Below are 11439 nucleotides of genomic sequence, written 5' to 3'. Positions count from 1 at the left end.
GACATCATAGGGTCAACCTCCAGTTTTCCTTTTCAAGATGTTTTTATAATTTTGAGTTCATCATCTTGAAGAAATACGTTATGTTATGTTATGTTATGTCAACATTCATGATATGAACATTTAAAAAATGCAATAAAAAGATGTGGTCACCACGCTTGTTTAGGCGCCAGCAGGCTCTTAAACTGGGGTATTTTTACTTGTTGCGCGTTAAAAATTCGAATCCCCTTCTTACAGAATTAAGTCTTTGTTACTTAAAACACACAAAATTTTATCTTGAACATAAAGCTTCTTTTATTCAAATAAGCACTATTGCTTCATTTAATTCGTTTTTGATTGCCTGGTTGTGGGGATATTGCACTTTTTCGGACAGTTGCGTAGTTAGCTTGAAGTCCTCGCCTTGACCCAAATACACCTAATGCGAAACTATTTTCCCCCCAAAAATCATGTTCTACTATCAAACTATTTTTCTTCCTCAAACATGCTATTTATTAGACTGTTCTTAGAAAATACCTGGGGAAAAATCGGGGGTCACCGTGCTTGTTTCCTTGCAAACTGTGCTGCGAATGCCCACAAAACACCAGGCAGTTTTCGCAAACTTCACGGTTTATTTTCTCTTTAGTACAATGTACACTGATCTCGTCCCGAATTATTGATAGAAGTGAATAATATTTTTGTTGGTTAGTTACACTGACGCGCGACACACCCTAAATTCCTAGTCAACGATGATGGACAGGTTACAGATTAATTGATTCTTTCTTATACATTGAAACCACAAAAAAGGAAATCACATAACGCAAATCACTTGTCACACAATGCAGCTAAAAATATCTCGACACACTCCCCTATTTGCTTCCGTCACGGGAGCAAATACAATTCGAGTAAAGTTCTTAAATTCCTTTTGTTTGAAATCTAGTAGTCTGAAATCAATGTTCAAATCATCAATCAATGTTCCTCTTTTGAAACGGTCTAAACTGAGTATTCAAATAAACAAAGTTCCTTAGTCGTCTTGGTCACGTACAGCAATCTCTTGGACTCGCAGTCTAGCTGCGACTGCGGCATCTCGCCTTGGCCTAAAGGCGAGCGCTTCAGGATTCAGTGGTGGGTTTTCTGCCTCTGTAGACTTGTCACAGGACAACTCCAATGGATACAACTGCTGCACAGCTCTCTCCAGATAGCTCTTTCCTGCTCGAAGCTTTACAGCTCTCACGACGCCGTCACGTCCCACAATGTGCTCTTCCACTATTGCAAGTTTCCACTTATTTCTGTCTTTGTTGTCGTCTTTGATAAGGCACACATCTCCCTTCTCAACTTCACAAAGAGAGTCTTTATGAGTTATGGTGTGACGTTCTCGCAGCCCACGAAGGTACTCTTTCGTCCAGCGGTTCCAAATCGCATCCTTGCATTTTCTGAGGTATTTTGGTCGCCGTCTGAGTTGTGGGTTCTCTTCATGGTAGGCCTCCCTCTCAGGTAGTATATTTGGTTGGCTGAACAGCATTGAATACGGTGTCAAGACTGGCAATTGTGCATCATCTTCAACATAGGATAGTGGCCGACCATTCAAGGCTATTTCCACATCCAGAAAGACTTATTTTAGCTCATCAAAGGTTAGATAGGCGTTGCCGATAGTTTTCCTCATTGCTGTTTTGACCAGCCCTATCATGCGCTCGAACTGACCTCCCCACCAGGGGGCTCGGCTTAGGTTGAACTTCCATGTGATTTGGTGATGTGCAAGGAAATCGTTTAGTTTCTCGTCGTTCTGAACTTGCTTAATCCACGCCGCGGCTCCAATGAAAGTACTGCCGTTGTCTGAATAGATCGTTCTTGGTCTGCCACGCCTTGCTATTAATCCCTTTAGGCTTACAAGGAATTCACTGGTCTCCAAACTTCTCGCCAGGTCAAGGTACAGTGCCCTCGTCAAACTGCAGGCATACAGGATAAGGTAGGCTTTTCCTTCGCGTTTTTTAGTAGCTTTAAACTTGATTGGGCCAGCATAGTCGACCCCCACAACTTGAAAGGGAATTGATCCTTCGGTTCGATCTCGCGGCAGTGATCCAGGAGGTGGTACAGTAAGTGCTGTGGCCTGGAATCGTTTGCATACTGGGCATTTTTTCACGATTCGCTTCACTAGTCGTCTTAGGCGCGGGACCAAGTGCCGTCCACGTACTCTCGCCATTGTCAACTGCGTTCCTCCATGTAGAGTAGATTCATGCGCTTCTTCCACGAACTTCTCTGTGTAGACTGCTGTATCTGGGAGATACACTGGGTAGACGCCCTGTATCCTTCCCCGGCATTCAAGGAGTTGTTGGTCGTTTAGCTGTAAGTTAAGCTGCGAGCGGTCGTTCTCATAATTCTTCGCATTCACGCCTTCCCGCTGCGCTTTCTTCTCCCAAAATCTTCGTTGAATGCTTAGTTCTTCGGTGGTTAGTGGCCCTGTTTTCCTTTCACAAGGTGGATGCCGTGTGTTATGGACAAATCTCGCAACCCACCCGCCAATGCGCAACACGCGCCAGAGACCATACTTGTTAAGGACTGCATCAAATCCATCCACCTCTTGATCGGTAGCGAGCTTGAATATCTCTCGTACCGTCTTTGCTTCAGCCAGTGTTTCAGCAGTGGCGGTTTTGGTTATGTCGACTGGCCAAGTACTTGGATGTGACAGCCATTTTGGACCATGCCACCAGAGGTCGTCGTCTTGTGCTACAGGTCCTCCACGACTCCCCAGGTCTGCTGGATTCTCTTTGGTTGGCACATATCCCCACGTTATCCAATTCTTGTCTTGGATTTTGCCACCCGGTTGCGCACAAACTGCTTGTAGTCACCTTCTCCTCTTATCCAGTGCAGCGCAACTGTACTGTCAGACTAACAGTAGACTTGGTCAACAGGATATCCTTCCAGGGCTTCTTTCACGTTATTGGCCAAATTAGTTGCCATGTGACAGGCGACCAACTCCAGACGTGGTATGGTGAGGCCTTGTTTGGCCAACCGAGCTTTAGCAGCCACGATGCCTTGTGTGACACCTGATGGTTGCGTCACGACAGTGAATGCTGCTGCGGCCACGCCCACACCACTTGCATCTCCAAAGACATGTAAGGATATGCTGCTGATTGGTTCCTGATATTGAACTAGGGCCCTCACGAAAGTGATTCTCTCCAGGGATCTTGATTCCCATTTGGCCCACTTGTCGGCTAGGTCAGAAGGCAATTGTTCATCCCAACCGATTCTGAGGTTGCAGGCGTCACGATATAGTAGCTTTCCACATAGTGTGACGGGAGACGCCACTCCGAGTGGATCATAAATCCTTGCTAGTTTAGCCAGTATTCCCCTCTTGGTGTTCTCGGCTTTCTCGGTTGGTACGGTGACGCTCAGTAAATCTCTCAGCTTATTCCACTTTAAGCCAAGCAGCGAACTCTCTCCCCCTGTCGAGGCGCCCAGTTGCTGTTTAGCGAACGTCTGGTCTGCAGTCGGATCACTTTCAGTTGATTCTAGCTCAGCAACGTTTGAATGCCATTTGTGAAGTTCGAAAGCGGCGTCAGCAAAGATCTCTGTTGGTGCATTTTTCATCTCTCTTGCTTTGGATACTGTCGTCCCTCCACTTATAAGGTCATCCACATACAAATTCTTCTTGATCTCGCCTACTATTTCAGGCTGCTTGAGGCTCCAAGTATCCAAATGTGACTCAATGACCCCTCCCAATAAGAAGGGTGAGGGACCCAAACCAAACAGTGCTCTTGTAAAACGGAGTGTCTCAACTTCCTTGGTCTCTGTGTTTTTATACCAGTGGAACCTGAGAGCGTCTCTCTTTCTGGACGGATTCTGACCTGCAGAAACGCTTTCTTGATATCTCCAGTGATGGCAGTTGGGTTAAAGCGCCCTCGAATCAACACACTCCATAGTTGGTTTTGCAGTGGTGGACCATTGTTAAGGCATTCGTTAAGAGATGGCGCACCGTCCCAGGCTCTTGCGGAGGCGTCATACACTATTCTCAGTTTAGTTCTTTCAGCTGTTTCACGCACTACTCCCTTGTGTGGAATATAGAATTCCCTTCCTACGACAGAGTTAGGGGCGCGCTCAACAATTCCCTCGATCAAATGCTCCTGAATCATTGCATTGTAATCTTCGATTGACCCATTCTTCTCAAGTTTCCGTACCAGGCTAGCGAGTCTGCGCAGGCTTCCTTCTTTGTTGTTTGGCAAGGGGGCATGATTTCCCTTCCACGGGAGACCAGTGTCGTACCACCCTTCATCGCTCCTCCGCAGTTGTTCCTTAAACTCATCATAAACCACACTCTGATCCCCTGAAGGCGAGTCTGCCAACCCGAGAACGTCTAGCTTACAAAGGTCTTCATAGTCGACTCTTGACGTCTGTGTAAGGAACATGCTGCTGGTGTCGATTTCTTTACCGGGTGAAGTGATAGTCCAGCCCAACTTCGTGTCTTGCTACGGGATCCCATTCTCTTCCTACGCGCTGAGGTTCGGTGGTGCTGATTCTGGGGCATTCAGGTGCGGTTTCTCTACTTTAGTGACTTCTGCTTCCATCTCAAAGTTTCCCTTCACTGAGTTAAGTTTGATCCGATAGACTTCCATCACCCGACTGCTCGCGCCCAGCATCATCTCAATCTTGCGTAACCCAGAATGATGAGGTTTTGCACCAATCCTCTCAAGAAGTGCGGCAGAAGCGTACGAACTTCCTGCGCCGGAATCTAAAAGGGCACGACATTTAATTTCTGCGACTTCCACTACAACCACTGGGTACACCACAGGACCATCGCCGATTTGCGTAGCTGTCATCGAGTTGTCTGCGTTTCCTCTGTCACAGATGGAGGTATGTTGTCTTCTTTTGCAAAACAAACACGTTTTCCTGCTCCTGCATTCCGACGCCCTATGACCATCTCCAGCACAGTTAAAGCAGAGATGTTTTTTCAAAAAAATTTCTTCCTTTCGTTTGAATCAGAGACTTTGGTACATTCGTGTAGCTTGTGATCTGTGCTGTCGCAGTAAACACATCCACGATCACGAGGACGCGCGTCGTCTAATTGGGTGTTAAACGCATTTGAGTCACGCCAGGTCTTGTCACTTGATCTGATGGTCACAGGATTTCTTTCTGTCCAACCTTGGAGGGCATAAACGAATTTCGGAAAGTCCCATCCTTGCCAGTTTTCGTCCGTTCGAACCAAATCGCCTCTTATCCCTGGTAATTTGTCGATCGACATCCGAACATAACCATTTACATCTTTAAGTTTGCCCACTGTCTCGAGAGCTTGAACATTAAATGAGAGCGCTTCATAACGTGTTGATGGATCCTCGCTGGGTTTGCGCCACTGATTACGGGTAACCCCATTATATTTTGGACGTAGGCGTAGACGTTTTCCCATACTTGTTCCTTAGAATGTTCTTTGCCCGTTCGTACCCCTCACTCGAGAAAGGGAGACCATCTATTCCCGCTCTGACTTTAGGTTCCAAAAGATCTTTAAGATAAGCGAATTTAGGTACCGCCGCAATGTCGCTACATCTGTCGATTTCAGCTTCGTAAATGTTCCAAAAACGGAGCCAATCCGTATGGGAACCATTAGATTTTGTAATAGTGAGCTTAGGTAGTTTAGTGCCCACTCCTTCGCTGGCGGCGGGCTCGCTTTTGCTTCGTTCGACTTAGTTGCGTAATTTTTCTTCGTCTCTTCTATTTTCCGCTCATATTCGAGCTTCAGCTCTAGCTGTGCTTTTTCGAATCGTAGTTGATCTTCGCGCTCCTTCGCCTTAAGCTCGTTCTCGCTTTCTTGAGCTTTGGAATCTTCTTCTAATTTAAGGCTAGCCAAGTGTTCATTTATATTTGTTACTTGCTTGTCAACTTGAGCGACCTGTTGCTCAATTTCTTCGCTCCACAGCGCGATGTCCTCTTCAGAATTGCTCGCTTTGAATTTTTCTTCAACAACTTGCAGTTTTATAGTGTCAATTTGGTTTGCTATGGCACTTAGCGCCTCTCGATGACGTTTAATCGCTAGCACTCTCCCTGACTCCAGAACACCCTCTGTGTTTCCCAATGTAAATAGAAGAAGTTTACGTTTGCCTTCTATCTCTGCTTGTAGTTGCTCCATTTCCAGTTACCAGCCAATGAAACGGTTTCCTGTCCCGTCGGAGGTGCCACTGTGTTGCGAATGCCCACAAAACACCAGGCAGTTTTCGCAAACTTCACGGTTTATTTTCTCTTTAGTACAATGTACACTGATCTCGTCCCGAATTGTTGATAGAAGTGAATAATATTTTTGTTGGTTAGTTACACTGTCGCGCGACACACCCTAAATTCCTAGTCAACGATGATGGACAGGTAACAGATTAATTGATTCTTTCTTATACATCGAAACCACAAAAAAGGAAATCACATAACGCAAATCACTTGTCACACAATGCAGCTAAAAATATCTCGAAACTGCTGTGAAAGGTGGACATGGTTTTGAGATCGCAGTCAGGATGAATAATTTGCGCGGCGGGGACTGGGGCGAGATACAAAAATTACGCCCATCGTGTTCGTAGTATGCACTTGAGATCAACCTTAATTATTTTTGGTTGTTTTTATGTGTTTGATATCGCCAACACAGAAATTCAAACTTGAAAAGAGTACAGTAAATACCAAGGAATGAGGTAAGTCAAGATTTGATTAGATTTTGGAGTTATGAATCTTTATTTTGGACTATTGTGTAGCGTCAGCGTTCTGTTTTATTCCAGTTAGCTAGGGTTCGATTTTTTTGCTTTTGCACAATAATGCTTGACAAAGAAACTTGAAGAAAAGACTATTGATTCCTATTCTTCATATGTTCGCTTGTTTGGTTTCTATGCACAGCAAAATGTGAATCCAGCAGCGAATTTCGTGTTTACATCAAAGACTCTCTGGTCTCCCTCGCGTGATTCTGGACCAGGTGCTACAGTGGGTCTTATTTGTTCCAGAAATATTCGTCTCTCCACTCTCAGAGTTTGAACAACATATGTACAGTAGCGATCCCAGTCCAGATACTGGCTCGTTAATGCAGTTGGAGAGCCGTAGAGCTGTCCCACAGGCTTCACAGGCCCTATAATCTAAAGCCTCAGCCAGGACATTTAATAATTCTACAACTCGACGGCCGCGAAGTGGAAATCCACTGCAGACTTCGGTAACACGTACATTTCTTTGATTTTCTTGTTTTTTGTTTTGTTTTGTTTTTTTTTTTCCTTTATTTTTTTGCACAAGCACTACTACATCTATACCAATAAAATACTACTACAAGTACACAAAATACACTTCCTACTATACATAAATAATGGCTGACACAAAGACTGTTTAGGTACAATTACTACTATAAAATAGGACATAAGTTTTTTTTGCATTCTAATTCTCACTAACACGGCAGAATAGCTGAAACTTTTCCCATTTACTTTCCTGATCTGCAACTTTGTTATTTGAATTCATAAGTTTCTTTTCTAACTGATGAATATAACTGACTTTATTTAAAAAAACTGTAAAGGAAGGATAAGTACATTTGTTACGACAATCATAAATATGTTGCTTAGCTAAGACTAACATGTGATTGATAAACAAGTAGTCTTCTTTCCTTTGCCAAAAACCAAAAAGTATATCGCTGTCTGAAAGGTCTCTTAAGGATAAGGCTTCACAGGCCCTATAATCTAAAGCCTCAGCCAGGACATTTTAATAATTCTACAACTCGACGGCCGCGAAGTGGAAATCCACTGCAGACTTCGGTAACACGCACATTTCTTTCATTTTCTTGTTTTTCGATAGCAAACCAGGAAGCTGTCAGCCGATCTGCGGCATTATTATGGCGAAAAAAAGCTTTAGCTCGGCGATCTGCAAAAGCGGGCCCATGTTTGTTCTTTTCGCGCTAGTGAGAAGAGCCGCCGCCATCTTGGATGTCGCAATGTTATGCGCAGTAGAAGGTGCGCAGTGCAAAACAAGGGAATGACCTAAAGCGTAAGTTTTAAGCCGGTATCGCCGTGTTTGCTATTTTTCAAGATGAACTCGAGGCACAAAGCTTTCTTTTTACAACCAATAGGATAGCTAAATATTCTTCAGGACGTTTTCCCTCTAGTTCAAATCTTTGTCTAAAATCTTACAAATGTGCGTAAAGTGACGGCATAAACAATGGTCGACTTCATAAAAGTTAAGACCAGAAAAAAAAAACCAACAGAACACGAAACAAACATCAAATGCAATACAATAACTTAGGCTTACCGGTCGAGATGCAGCTCGAGAAAGCCATCAAGTAAGGCCAGGATAGCTCAAGACTTTCCAACCCTCTTACGCATCCAGCAAGGTGAAGTAAGCTTGATTTTGAAAACGATGATTCCCGATTACTTTTTGTCAAGCGGCGCAACCCAATAAACAAGCCAGCCATGAATAACAAAAGAATCCGTTGATAACAGCTGTATTTCATTTTGTGGATCCAGTATGAAAAGGCGGTTAAAACATAATAAGATGACACAAAACTCTGTCAGCTTCAGATATCCGTAAACAAGTATCCAGATGCTGCCTAAATTTTCCACACGAATCCTCTTCGCTAGCTTCTGCATGGCCCGTTAATTCTTGCTCTCTCCCTTCTTTCCCGTCGCTCTTCACTGTAAAAAGGTTGAATTCAATCCGCTATTATTTGTTGCCATAACAATTTTCTTTCTTTGTGGAAACTCAAGATAAAGGAAATCGTTTAAATCGCAACGGATCGGAAAAATAACGTGTACCCGGTGAATCTTTGTTTGGCAACGTGGCGTGGTTACCAAGCCGATTTCAACGGTCATCGTGCTTGTCGTGTTGGTTTTGGACGCGGACTTCTACCAGCGTCGGACTGTTTAATCGGGGAAACAAACTGCCGTTTGGCTTCGCTCGCAGGGACGCGATTGCTTGGTCAGGGAGCTAAAATGAAAGTTAAACCTTCGCAGTTGGATTCTACGGTGGAATTTGGCCGTGGGGAAATTTTGACCAGGAATTTTTGGCTTCTTTCGAATGGCTGTCCATTTTGCGTGTGTTCGGCCGTGTCCTCAGCTCTTTGTTAGTGAAATCGCTTAAATCGCAACGGATCGGGAAAAATAACCACACAGGAAGCAAGGAGACACCAAGTAAACAAGGCAAAGCGTATTTTATACAACATCGACGACAAATTTTATTGAAAATTGGAAATATAATTAATTACATTACTTCCCCCCGCTTCCCCCCCCCCTCCCACACTGAAAATAGCTTATAAACTAATCGAGGAGGGGGGAGCTGAAGACATATTAAAAGTACAAGGCTTATATATAGATGGACTTAATAACAGTGAAGACACTACTATACAGTAAATAGATAAACTAACATAAAACAAGGCAAGTACATGACGATTATACAAGAAACAAGAGAACGAAACAAATAGATGAAAGCAAGTGCAGTAAACAGTAACTATAGAGTACAAAATGTAATAGAAAAGATCCTTATGGTATCTGTACAGGTGGTTATTGAAGCCTTCAAAAAGTCGGTTATGCTCCTCTGTACACCTTTCGCAAATCGTTGTTTCACAGCAACTGGGCTTTATATCACCTTGCATAGCTCATCAGACTAGTCGGGATTTTCCCCGTGCAGATTCACCTGATCGGGATTCGGGATTCACCTGATCACCGCAGTGTCCGTAATAAAGAGGTTAAGTTTATATGAATTTACTCTCTGGGGCCGAGATTTAGTGTCCGTTCAGTCCGTGTTAGAGAGAGTCCGTATTATAGAGGTTTTCTTAGTGAAAATAATAGGAGAATTTTGTCGGGACATTGGAAACTGTCCGTAATAGAGGTGTCCGTATTGGAGACGTTCGACTGTACTGCAATTCAGTTCTTGTTTATTTTTTTAGTTTTATTTTCCTTTAATTATTTTTAGGTATAGTCCAAACACAGTCCATTGATAACATTTTCAAAGAATTTTTTCCATTTTTCTCGAGCCATGGTAACCTTTGTACGACCATGTCCGAATCCTCGCTAGTGGAATTAATGCAATCGGTGGGAATGGTACACGAATGCCTTAATGCCTTTTTTTATATATCCAATGGATTGAACGAGGCACAGGGAGACGCAAGTTTCGTGTCACAACCCGGGGTCGAACAAAGTATTTTGTTGGAGAGTGGCTTAGCCAGGTCGATTGTATCTCGAGTCATAAGAACGTTGCATTTTGCTAGCTGTATTGTGGCCGGAAAGAAACAATGCGTTAACATAATTAAGAAAAAAATTACCTGATCAATATTTGAGACTGTGATTATTCTTCTTGCTTGTGTATCAGTCACCATACTATGCTTGATTAAGCGTATTTTCTCAACTCCTGCAGCTCGATCCGAATTTGATCGGCGAATTTGTTTGACTCGCGACGACCGCACAAAAGCAGGGCACAGAAGTATGGCTCGGTCAATTCCAAGCGTGTACATCCCCCTTCGGTTATTTGTCGGGCATTTGTCATTTTGTTTTGGAAAAGATACAAATGCCCCACGGTGGGGCCGGGCGTTCATACCAAAACCCCACGGTGGGAATTAAAAATAGGGTGCAAATGGCCCACCCGGGACAACACCAAAATTACAGTTTCCAGTAAATAAGCTGCAAATATCATATTTATAGGAAATCTGTAATAATCTGATCAAACTAGCGCGTGAGGCACCTTACGCAAATCGCTCCTAGTTACTAGTTCAGTAATTATTGCAATTATTGAGCTTGGAAGTAGTGGGTGAAAGAGAGAAGGGGCGCGCGCGAGGGAGACACGCGAGGCATACTCATGGACGAGTGCCAGTCGGGTTGCTTGCACAAATTTGCAAGGGACACCATGGTCATTCGAGCCAGAAAGGTTGCGGAAAAGATTAAAAGCTAGGCAAATAGACCATAAGTACGTGAACTTTGTTGTATCTGCTTGCGTAAACCGTCGTGGTATTTTGTGTCCGCAGTTGTGTAATTTTGTTTTTAAAATTTGTGTCGCTGGCCGTGTTTACGGGACCAGCAAGAGCATGAAATTGGCAACGTCTAGTCTCCAGAATAGGAGGTTCGATTCAGAAGTCACACACGCTTATATTCCATATTCTCTTCGCTAATTAAATCGACCGTACTTGTCATCAATCCCTTCGAGTGTGGGGTTCTGTTTATTTCTCAATTCTCCACTAAATTCAGTACAGCTTGTTTGATTGATTTTCTACAACGATCGGTCCTTTGAACCCAAAATAATAATGCGAAATAGCTTTGATATACGCGCTTAAGCTATTTTTTTCAAACAGCGTCTATGGTAGAGAAAAATGGTTTTAAAAAAACAAACTCACTTCGCCAAAAACTGAGTGTCATAATAGTGCAGTGGTCAAGGAGTTGCTTGCTCGTGCAAATGAACGAGGTTCTACTCCCGACGAAGCTGTTTTCTGTTTCTTTGTTGTACAATATTTTATTCTGTGAGGGAATTTTTAAGTAGTTTGTTGAGCCA

At 43.5% G+C, this 11439-nt stretch overlaps 1 pseudogene; it reads right to left on the bottom strand.

The window, feature by feature from the left end:
• Window positions 1–596: 596 nt before the first annotated feature.
• LOC140949483 (uncharacterized) lies at window positions 597–5337 on the bottom strand (annotated as a pseudogene).
• Between the last annotated feature and the right edge of the window lie 6102 nt (window positions 5338–11439).

This window comes from Porites lutea, chromosome 10, assembly GCF_958299795.1.
Source record: "Porites lutea chromosome 10, jaPorLute2.1, whole genome shotgun sequence".
Taxonomy (NCBI): domain Eukaryota; kingdom Metazoa; phylum Cnidaria; class Anthozoa; order Scleractinia; family Poritidae; genus Porites; species Porites lutea.
The sequence above is the reverse complement of the archived record's forward strand: the minus strand, read 5'-3'. Positions and strand labels throughout refer to the sequence as shown.